This window comes from Nicotiana tomentosiformis, chromosome 3 (assembly GCF_000390325.3).
Source record: "Nicotiana tomentosiformis chromosome 3, ASM39032v3, whole genome shotgun sequence".
Taxonomy (NCBI): domain Eukaryota; kingdom Viridiplantae; phylum Streptophyta; class Magnoliopsida; order Solanales; family Solanaceae; genus Nicotiana; species Nicotiana tomentosiformis.
Genome location: NC_090814.1, coordinates 6,123,887 through 6,136,500, shown reverse-complemented (window position 1 = coordinate 6,136,500; position 12,614 = coordinate 6,123,887). Strand labels below are relative to the sequence as shown.

At 36.6% G+C, this 12,614-nt stretch overlaps 1 long non-coding RNA gene across 1 annotated transcript; it reads right to left on the bottom strand.

Annotated features, from left to right (window-relative positions):
• Positions 1-9,031: 9,031 nt before the first annotated feature.
• On the bottom strand, positions 9,032-11,595 carry LOC138908702 (uncharacterized). The gene is made up of 3 exons (XR_011415104.1): positions 11,066-11,595; positions 10,678-10,948; positions 9,032-10,130 (listed from the first exon to the last, which is right to left on the bottom strand). It is a non-coding gene; the product is annotated as an uncharacterized lncRNA (long non-coding RNA).
• Positions 11,596-12,614: the final 1,019 nt, after the last annotated feature.

Sequence of the window (12,614 nt, the reverse complement as noted above, 5' to 3'; positions counted from 1 at the left end):
CAGATAATGAGTGAAGTACGATGATACATACGAATAGGTAGAACCAGGGTCAAATAATATAGGTGCCTCCATGTGGCACACTGAGACAATACATGTGATCACTGCATCTGAGGCAACGACATCTGGCCTGGCACGAAAAGCATAGAATCGGGCCTGACCTCCACCTAATCGGCCTCCCCCTCTTGGGAGACCCCTAGCCGACTTAGCCCTACCCCGAGCTAGCTAGGCGGGTGGTAGAGCAATTGGTACAGAAGTAGTAGCCTGACTCCTCTGCTGAACTGGACCTCGCGTAAGGCGGGGACAATATTTCCTCACATGACCCAGCCTTCCACACTCATAGCACTCACTCTCGAAGAATGGTGGCGAGTTCTGAGGCGGACCTCGAGAACCAGAATAACTACCAGAAGAGCCTGGTACAGATGATCCCTGAACTGAAGGAGCACGGGGCGTACTCTAGGCTGGAAGTGCACTGAGAGATGACTGACCCTGATGAGAACTGTATGAACCATGGCTGGATAATACACCACCGTGAACTGGACGACCCGTATGAGCGTGTCTGTAATGACGACCCCTGATGTGGTAGGACTTCCCTCCAGAAGGTACTCCACCAGATCTTCCCGAAACTCGAGGCCTCTTGGCCTCCCTCTAACCATGCTCCTGGCTACAAACCATCTCTATCTGCTGAGAAATGTCAACTACCTCATCAAAAGTAGCACCAGATACTCTTTCCCTAGTCATAAGTAACCGCAACTGATATGTGAGGCCATCAATGAACCTCCTAATCCTCTCCCTATCAGTGGGAACCAACCAAACTGCGTTACGATCCAACTCAAAAAAACTTAACTCGTACTGCGTCACAGACATGCCATACCTGATGTAACTGCTCAAATTGCCTGCCCAGCTCCTCTGTGCGAGACTGTGGCACAAACTTTACCAAAACGAGAACAGAGAACTCCTGCCACGTAAGTGGTACTGCACCGACCGGCATGCGCCTCTCATAAGCCTCCTACCATACTTTGACTCAGTACCGCTAAAATATGGAGGTCAAAGCCTCTCAAATCTCTCAAGTCTCCTTTACTCATCATCTGCCATAACGGGGACTACCGGGACCTGAGCAGCTGCAATCGACTGGGCTGGTAGTGCCTCCGGTATCTGAAGTCGATGCACTACCTGCTCTGGAGTATGGGCAATAGGGGTATGAGTAGCTCCCCCGGCCTGAGAAGTGGTTGGAATATGTTCCCGAGCTGGAGAAACTGGTAGTGCTACAGGTGTTGCTCCAACTACTGTACGAGCTACACCTCGACCTCTACCTCAGCCCCGACCTCTACCACGACCCCGACCTCTCACGACCCTAACTGGTGGCTGACTGTCCGATCCAGTAGTACGTGTTCTCACCATCTGTGAGAGAATAGAATAATGTATTTTAGTTTTCCGGAATCAACAAGTTCGCACGACCGAATACAAGAAAGTGAAATTTTCCTAAGGGTTCGACAGCCTCTCGAAGATAAGTACAGACGTCTCCGTACTGATCTGCAAGACTCTACTAAACCTGCTCATGACTTGTGAGACCTATGTAACCTAGGCTTTGATACCAACTTATCACTACCCAAAATCTCACATATTGTGATGGCACCTATCTCAAAACTAGGCAAGCCGACAATCTCAATAAACCATCATATCTTTTAAGCTTAAAAACATAATATTTAAATTCGGCGGAAGAAATCTCACAAATACAGATATAAACACTCCCAAAATCCGGTGTCACTGAGTACATGAGCATCTAATATGAATACAAAGTCTGACTGATAAAACACTGTCTGAAAGTATAGAACAATACAATATCTGAAAGAAAGAGAGTCAAGGTCAGCGGACTCCAGGCAGCTACCTTGATTGTCTCCAACTGATAGCACTTTGAGATCTAACGGTCACCGTGTATGAAAGCACCTGGATCTGCACACGAGGTGCAGAGTGTAGTATGAGTACAACCAACTCAATAAGTAACAAGACTAACCTCTGGGCTGAAAGTAGTGACGAGCTTCGTAGGTATAGTCCAGTATAAATAATGGTATAGAAATGTAGGCATGCTTTCAAGTTCAACAGTTAAACTCAGTACAAGTGAAATAGATCAATACTGCAAGATATGAGGAATATGACATCTTAGTGGGAAAACCTCATATAATACTAGTCACAAATCATTCGGTCACTCGGTACTGTTTATGGCCAATCCGGCACAGGGATATTTCATCCCGTATATATGTACACATCGACTGACAGTCAGTCACTCAGTACCGTATAAGGCCAATCCAGCCCTGGGATAATTTATCCCCAAATATAAATGATACGGACAAGATCCATGTCCAGGAAAATTCATCACAATATAAATAATTAAGGCAAGTACATGCCCTAGGAAGTCCATCCCGAATATATAATCATCTACGCTCACTAGGGGTGTGTACAGACTCCGGAGGGGTTCCTTCAGCCCAAGCGTATTATAAAGTCGATATGGCCTATTGCAGGCGGGCAGTCCCGATCCGTATAATAAATAAGCCTATAAGGCCTGCTGCAGGCGGACAATCCCGATCCAGAACAATAAAGCCTATAAGGCCTGTTGCGGCGTGAAGTCCGATCCCATAATAATACTAATATATATAAAGCCAATATGGCATGCTGCGGCGCGCAGCTCGATCCCATAAATATCCTCACAATAGATGAATATGACTGAGTGTGAAATGTATATTTTTAAAACAATCAATTTAACAATAACACGATCCCATGGGTCCCAAAATATCGACACATAGCTTAAACATAATCTTTAATAAGAGCCTCATCTCAATTTCTCTAAAACGTGGGAAATGTTGAGATAATAACATGATTCTTTAATTCTTACAACTCCACAAAATTTATTCAAGTCACAATTTTAATGGTGCACATCCACATACTTGTCAACTATCGTGTGCGTCTCTTCCAAACAATTTATATAACATCAATTCGGGAATTCATACCCTTAGAACCAAGTTTAGAAGTGTTACTTACCTCAAACCGTGTAATTTCTTACTCCGTTATGCCCTTGCCTCCTGAATTGGTCTCCTAAAGCCTCGTATCTAGCCACAATTAATTCGATTCAGTCAATACAAATTATTGAAATTAATTTCATAATACTAATTTTCCAATAAAATACGAAATTTAACTCAAAAATCGCCTATGGAGCCCACATCTCGGAATCCGACAAAAGTTACAAAATCCGAAAGCCCATTCAACTACGAGTCCAACCATACCAATTTTACTAAATTCTGACATCAACTCGACCTCCAAATTCTCAAATCTTATTTTCAAATCCCTAAGTTCAAATTCCCGATTTACACCTCAAAAACACGTAATCTAGTCGGATTATTCGATGATAATTCAATATTATGGAATAGAAATGATCACAAGTGAACCTCATGATTTTCCGTGATTTCTCACTCAAAAATTGCCTCAACCCGTGTTGGAAATGTTAGAAATGACAAAAATCTCGGACACCTCTGTTTTTAACATTCTGTTCAGGAATTTTGCTTCTGCGGACACTTAGCCGCTTTTGCGGCACCGCTTCTGCGGTCAAAATCCCGCTTATGTGGGTGCGCATCTGCGCGCAAACATCTTCTTCTGCGAACCAGTGGCTCCCAAGCCAAATGTTGCTTCTGCAATCCTCCACGCGCAAGTGCGAGTCCACACTTGCGAAATTACTTTCGCATCTGCGCTATCTCCGCTTCTGCGCATCCCAACTCGCACCTGCGACCAATGTTCTGCAGGTGCGATTGCACTAGAAGGCATCACCTTCAATAGTCTTCCAAATTCAAAAATCGATCTGTTATCCATCTGAAACTCACCCGAGACCCTCGGGACTTCAACCAAATTTACCAACAAGTCCTAAAATATCATACGAACTTAGTCGAGCCTTCAAATCACATCAAACAACGCTAAAAACACGAATCATATCCCAATTCAAGCCTAATGAACTTTGAAATTTCAAATTTCTACAAACGACGTCGGAACCTATCTAATCACGTCCGATTGACCTCAAATTTTGCACACATGTCATAAATGACATAACGGACCTATTCAAATTTCCAGAATCGGATTCCGACCCCGATATCAAGAAGTCAACCCCTCGGTCAAACTTTCCAAAAATTCAATTTTCATCATTTCAAGCCTAATTCCACTACGGACCTCCAAATAATTTTCGGACACGCTCCTAAGTTCAAAATCACCATACGGAGCTATTGAAATCGTCAAAATTCAAATCCGAGGTCGTTTACACATAGGTCAACTTCCATTCAACTTTTCCAACTTAAGTTTCCAATTTTGAGACTAAGTGTCTTATTTCACTCCGAAATCCTTGCGGACCTGAACCAACTAACCCCGTAAGTCATAAAATAACTGTAAAGCACAATTTGAACAGTAAATGAAAAGACGGGGTTGTAATACTCGAAACGACCGATCGGGTCGTTATATTAACAAGGATGCCATACATCGTATTAGAATGGGATAGATGAAATGACGACTTGCATCCGATGTCCTATGTGATAAGAATGTGCCATCAAGATTTAAATGTAAGTTTTATAGAGTGGTTGTTAGACTAACTATGATGTATGGGTGGAGTGTTGGCCAGTCAAGAACTCACATATTCAGAAGACGAAAAGTATCGAAAATAAGGATGTTGAGATGGATGTGTGGACATATTAGGCGGAATATGGTTAAGAACGAAGATATACAGAGCAAGATGGGAGTAGCCTCCACGGTTGATAAGATAACGAAAGCGAGAATGAGATAGTTCGGGCATATGCAGAGGAGGTGCGTAGATGCCCCAATGAGGAGGTGCGAGAAATTGGCAGTGGCAAATCTTAGGAAAGGTAAAGGTAGACTGAAGAGGTATTGGGGAGACGTAATTAGGCGACATGACACATCTTCAGCTTATAGAGGACATAACCCTAAATAAGAATAAGAAGGCGTGAAAGATCCAGGATTTAGAGTAAAAGGTAATTAGTAAGTAGCCGAGCATTCTCTTTTCCGTAGGAGAGTACGGCTTTAGTTTGGAGCACCCTATTCTGCTCCCTTTGCGCCTTATCTGTAGTACTACAAGTATGCTAGTATTGTTTTATTCTTCGTTTCTATAACAACGTGATGTTGCTGCTGCTTAGGCTAGCTTACTATTTTTGTTGATACTTTGTTTTGCTAGTATTTTCGACACAGTGTCTTACTATTGTATTCCTTTTTACTAGTACTATCGTATTTTTTTCCTATTCTTTTACTAGTACTATTGTATTTTTTTCTATTCTTTTACTGTTGTATTATTCGCCAGTACTTTTGACATAGTTTCTTTCTTATTTCTTCAAACCTATTATGGAATCGCTTTCTTTGAGCCGAGGGTTTATCGCAATCAACATCTCTATCTCTATAAGATAGGGATAAGATCTGTGTACACTCTTTCCTCCCTAAACTTCACTTGTGAGATTTCACTAGATATATTATTGTTGTTGTAGTTTTTTCTTCTTCTTTTTTTATTTTCTAACTTTGGGGAGACCTAACCTCAAAATAAATAGAAATAATGCAAGCGTAACCCCTTAACGGTCGCGTTTATTTTTGTATTTTCTCTTCTTATTATCCTTAGGTTGTTATTAGTTGAACTTTCGGATTTATCACGTTTTCTCTCTTTAACTTCTTAAAACTGTAATAATATCTGCCCTTCTCCTCATTCTTTGAATTCACTCTAGTCATATTCATTCACTAGTTAGTATATACGCGCTTCGCGCGGTCATAAGAGATAGGAGTAATATATTTAATATAATTTTTTTTTACAAAATTAATTGAGTTAAAGAGGATAAATTTTTGATATATATTATATGTGTGCATACGGACGGAATATATATAGTTCTATAAATGAATCAGATTCCAAATATACATATTTTCTGAATCAATTAACTCTTTGATCTTTTTAAAAGAAGTTTCAAGAAAATATCATTTCCTTACCCCTAAGAGAATTACGCGTACTTCTTCACCTTTAAATTATCTTCTTTTTTGGCATAAGGTTTATATTAAATTAAAGTTGATAGTTTTTCCTCCATATAAGTACTTATTTACTATAATCACAAGTCAATTACAGGCTTCAAGAGTGCTTTGTGTCACACATGTTGCATCATTCTAATATGAAGATAAATTTCGAAATCTTCTAAGAATAAAAGAAGTTAAAATGTAATGTCATATGTGTTAAAAAAAGAAAAATGTGAAAGACAGGACCAAAAGAAATCCACTTCTGTGACTACAAATGACTCTGACTTTCTTAGACAACCTAACTTCTTCTTCTCCTTCACCATTGACACTGCTTATAGGTGTTTGAAACTGCCAAAGTTCCAAACCTTTTCCTTGAACTCCATCCAGAAAAGGTTGTAGGCAAGTTGAAATTATTTTACCAATGATAATTAACGATCAGAAAGATCACTAAAGGCTCCACGAAAGTCGTGATCTCCACGAAAATCCTAACTAATTTATCAATAAACTGATCCAAGATTGACTTTAAAATAGACAGCACTTTGCTTCTCCAATTCATTCGAACTACAGATCTGCCTCATTTTAACAACCTCCTCCTCAGATACTCAAACAAATTATAGTTTATATCCATCTCGTACTTCGATCTCTTCACTATCTTTACACCTTCAGACCGCCAGTTACACATCCATTTCCGACATACTTACCCACTAAATTATCGCTTTTCCCACATTTTTTATCTCATGATTTTCCTATTTATAACCTCCAGAATTAACAAACTCTTATAAAAGTCCAGCCAAAATTGTGTTAAGATACAAATTCTCCTGAAAGTCAAATAAAAAATTTAGATGTAAATCTCACGAAAAGGAAGGTCGCAACTATAAGAAGCTCTAGGAATTTTTTCATGCCTTCTTTACTCAACTTTTTAAAGATTGATCATATCTCTGTATATAAATATATAATTTATTGATAGGTAAATAAAAGGAGGAAAACAAACTACCATGACATCCATATCCGTGTCTACCAAATTAGGAAAAACTAAGAATAAGACGTACCAACGATCGTAACGACATTGAACAAAAGGCTAGCAACAGACGCAATAAATGATAAATAGATGAGCGAATTTAGTAAAAATACTAAATCAACATGACAAAAATAGTGCTAAAGCTAGTAAGAGAAAAAAAGAAAAACACAAGCAAGATGAGAAGATGAATACCAAAGGAGGCGGCATATGAGCGGTTAGGGAAGAAATGTTTCTTTTATTTAATAGTGACGACTTTTGGGATTCTTTTTTATCGGATGTATCCAAAGAGACATGGCTTTTGGACTGCTAATATTAACTAGAATACGTACCCGCGCGATGCGCGGATTGTTTCAAAGAAAAAAATGATATAGTAGAAACATGTCTTTATTGTAGACTAAATTTAGCGATCACATTCAAAAAATAAATATATGAATTTCATAGGATTGTATCTATGCGAGGGACCACCAATATTTATGCACAGAAACATGATTAGCAGAGAAGGTTGGATAACTGTAATAAGCCAAAAGCTAAAGTAGATTTCCCAAAATTCATTTCGAGTTCATATACACATCGTCCATAGTTGCAGGGAAAGTAAAATAATGATACAAAATCTCAACCAATAATCAAATATATATTCATAGTAGATATAAAATAACCGGAGTTTTGTTATAGTTAATTTGGATAAACACCAAATCCAAGAGAACATACGTGCGATAGAAGGCAGCAACATTCAATTTTTACTATTAATTATAATATTTCTAAACGAAATTAGCGATTTCTGTGTAAATTTGAATAGCTTAGCTGTTATAACATACTGGAGTAATGCTACATAAGTACTTAGCTTTTAAAAACGATTAGGCCACCTGAAAAAGCAGAAATTTGTCTCAAGTTATTATCAGAAAAAATAAAGAACAGTTATACATATGTGTAATTTACAGTAATTAAGACATCACATTTTGTTGTGGTGTACTTTGGATCAGAAGTATATGAGAACATGATCAAGTCAGTCATGTTGGTTGATGATATAAACGATGACTCACATAGATAACTAAGATCTTGGAAATACCCAATCCTTATTAGCATAATCTATATAACAGTTTTAAGTCTTAGATGAAATGCATACATTAAAAATATTAATTCTCATCAAAATTTTATGTCACTTACAAATATAACAGTGATGTTGTTGCAATCGAAAACACATTCATCATAAGCTACATGTTCCTTTATAGCTGAGGCAAAGTTTGCATACTTAAGGTAACTTTTCTTACCTGTAGAAACAAATGTATGTTGCAGACTATTAGATGAAATAATAAGTAGAACTTTTGGTACTCTTAGTGAAACAAAAGAATGTGAAATGTTAAAAGATTTTACGAACAATATGTTGCCTTTATTGTTCCACGCGAATCCACCCTCAACCACACATACATAGTTGCATAAAAAGATGGCAACACTTATTACAGTCATTCTAACTACTACCGCTGTGAAAGTCCACCAGCACGAACAACTATCTACATCAGAAAAAAATATCTCACTGAATTTATACAACAAATATATTTTTTTGAGCTGCAAAAATTTAAAAACAATACATTTATCAGCCTTTCGGCTTTGATCAAGTGAGGGAGATGGGGTTTTGCTTAACTCGTAAAGCCACGCCTTTTCATCTTTGCTCCCACCCCCCACCCATCCAACACACCCAAAAGAAACACAAGAGTGGAAAGGATCTCTAACCTTCTCATGATCCCAGATGTTCAGTATAAAAGGATCTCGCCTAGTTTAGTTCCAACTCATAATGTTATTTCTTCAATTCTTGGGAAAAGGAGTCAGATTAAATCTATCATTTAATTACATTTCTGCAAAATTAGTGTGTTGTGTATGACTCTCAAGTACCACGAAAGCTATCTACAAACATAAAACAATGATGCAATAAAGTGAATAGGCAACTTCATGGAGAAAAAATTAGACTACATAGTTAGCTGGTCAGAAGCAAACCTTAGACATCAAAAGAATGTTCTTTGCATGTTCACCTAGCAGCTTCCGAACTTCCACGAGATCTGAACCCTTACGAACAAAAGAAAACGCAATCACGTCAATATGATTCGGAACTCCCCAGTTTAAAATGTCATCCTTGTCTTTATCTGTCAATGTTGGCAGATCCACAATTACTCCCAGGAGATTGACATTCTTTCTTTCACCAAGAACAACAGTGTTCTCGTAGCGGCATCGTACCAAACCGTTCTCTTTGTCACAAGACAAAACTGTAAAGGTGATTGTGCCATCTGCACAGAGGATCACACTTTGTGGCTTTACATCCTCTGCTAACTTTTTGTAGCTCATGCATATCATACTCTCATCACCTTTAATTTGTGATCTCCTGACCATGTTTAAGTTGAACAAGCTTAGAATCTTTTAAAAACAATGTTCGAATTTCTGGACCCTACAAGATGAAAATGAAGTGTCAGAACTTTCCCATAAAAAGGTGAAGGCAAGACAGGGCTAGACAATCATATATCAGTAAATATACTTCTTAATAGGCGTAATTCTGGCACGTCGGCGAGTCTTGCTGCTGCACAAATCAAAGATTTTACAGTTTCTCTACACTCCTCAGGACATGTCCTATAAACAAAAATTACCCAGAATGAACTAACAGGTGGTAAATCATCTTGTATTGAGAAGGGGAAAAAAGGTAATCGAAATCTGTTATGAAAATTTTATTTACAACCGTTGTATAAAGCAACAATCATTGTAACTAACACGAATATATCAAAATAATCCATCATTAGAATAAAAAAGTTGACCAAACATTTAATTACCAGTATATTTTATGGGAAGCTCTAGAAGCAAGTTGTAATTTTCTACCTGTGTAAATATAAGCACAACTCATGTGCTATGTGCAAAGTTAATGAAAAGACATGCAAAATATGATGGTTAATACAATGTAACATGAAATTTAAATGATGACCTCCACACAAGTTGCTTTAAGTGAAGCATTTGACAAAATGTATCTCAATGTTCATGTACATACGGATGTTATCATCTTGCTTGATAGGCTCTACGTCCTCATAACTCACAACTTCGCCGATGACATCTACAAAGCAAGGAAATATGTGCAAAATTAGTAATCATTATAGACAATATAAATGAAGATTGTAAAAGAATTAAACAGTTAGATGTATATTCCAAAGGCAGCTGGTATCAATTTTTCTGAGTTTTGTTAAAAGGGAAGGTTTCAGAGAATGCAAGGAAAGTGTGGGCATGAACTCCATTAGCTACCTATGGAAGTAAGAGATCAAAAGCTAACCTTAGGCCTTCATAAAACCACTGAAATACTATCTGTAAATACTATATAAAGTAGTACCAAGAATATACCGCTGTACTGGAGATCTTCAGAGAAATGGTACAGTACTAACCTTTCTTTAGTTCCATATGCCTACAAAGGCCTTCTAGAAATCAGATTATGATTTTTCGACAGAGGATTTAACAATGTCAAGAAATTCAACTTTAATCTAAAACTTAATCTTTGATCTTATGTACTGTAATTAGTATTGATTTAGTTCACACTTAGAGTTCATAAGATAGAAAATAAATTAGGCAAAGTAAAATAAAACTGGAAAAAATGAGAGAAATTTAATTACCAAATAGCTCAGTATTGTCAAATTCTTGGGGATTTGACAGCTGCTCATAGGTTCTAAATTTGAAAATACACATGTTGAAATGTGGATCATGTATTTCGTCAACAATGATCTTATGCGTGAACATCAACTTAAACTTGTGGTCTTTGGTCTTCAGCTTCATATTATTTGGACAAACTACGAAATTCTTCATGATGTACAAACCCATTTTCTTAATTTCTTATTCGAACCTTTGGATAAAAAATCTGCCAATACTTGCGTGAATGCGGTCGCCCTACAAAAAAACTCAATTAGTTAAAATGACTAAGTTATTCTGTATATGACTGTAATATACTTATGCATATGTAAACAATGACAAAATAGAAAGTAATTATAAAGTTTTAAGCAATACCTTTTCATCCATCATAACAATCTCAATTGAAAAAGGGTTGTCAGGCCTGTCGCGATCCGGATTTTTCCAAAGCCTGACAATACGAACTTTTAACTTCCAATTCATTGACTTGCTGTTAATTTCAGTAATAAAATTGATTTCAGCCGCCATTATATCCTGAAATAGACAGAGGTATTTGTAAATATAAGTAGAAACTAAAACTTCACGGAAATATCAGTTAAAGGAATATAATCTCAACTGGAATAAAGATTGTTCATGAAATACAAATCATACCGGTCACCTCTTGTACTCTAGAATTGCTGTTTGATATGTACACGATGGAGAAAGAATATAACTATATACTGTAAAAGTAGAACTGATTTGATAAAAATGTGAAATCATGTTACTGTAATCCTGGGCAGAAGAGTTCGTGGGTAAGGAGTTGATATCGTGGTGAGACATCGTGGGTTTGAGGTGCCGAATTTGGAGGATGAAATTTTTAGGGCAAATAGATGAAAATGGCGTTCCCAGTTGCCGTTTTGAAGGTTTCAAAATGTATGTATATACCTATTTAATAGGAATTGCTTTTTCTTTAAAAAGAAAACGTAGAAACTACTTCTTCTTTTTTTAAATATAGAATAACGTAGAAACTACTTTTTAAAAAAATATAGAATACCTAATTAACTGTTTTCAAATTTCAAAATTTCAAAATAGAAACTAATTTAACCTAAAATAACTGATTTGTCCTAAAGTTGCTACATGGCATTTTATATGTGGAACACTTGGCAAATTTTTAGGTCTGACTTCTTTCCTTTTAAGTAAATATAGATTAGGATTAGAAATGAAAAGATTTAGTGGGAAAATGTTGGAAAATGGAGAAAAGTATAAATAGGTTATTTGGCCTATTAGAGGTGCCAAGTCACCTTCTCCGATCCCCTCAATTATATATATATATATATATATATATATATATATATATATATATATATATATATATATATAGATTATTTCCTGCGTTTTATTTCTTTGTTGTTTTTTAAAATTTTCATTACATAAGGAAGTTGGGGAAGGGGAAGAAAAGAAGGTAGAGGGTACTGTATAAAAGACTCCTATTGATATCATCAGATTAATTATAAGCTTTGATGGTGTATTTAGCTTTGAAAATGTTTTATTGGCTTATAATAACTTTTCCCTAAGAATTATTCAAAGATGAGAGTAAATTTGAATCTTTAGATGATTATGTGTTTATCCACAGAAACATTATAGGGAAATGCATTGGTCAATAATTTCATTGGCAATTTTTACCTGTATTTAGACATCAAACTTGCAAGTCCCAAAAAGTAGTTCAAAATTTGGCGAAATCACACAATATGATGAGACTAAAGCTAGCTCAATTTGTTTTTACTCACAACTACTCGACTGCAATAACAAGCTCAAAGTTATTATCAAATTATACTTATGCACAATAATTAGGAACTTAGGAGTCTTGATTGTTTACCCTAAAAAAACGGATAACAATTGAATTTATATGTGATTTTAAGGATATGCGGATTAATTCAATACAAACGAT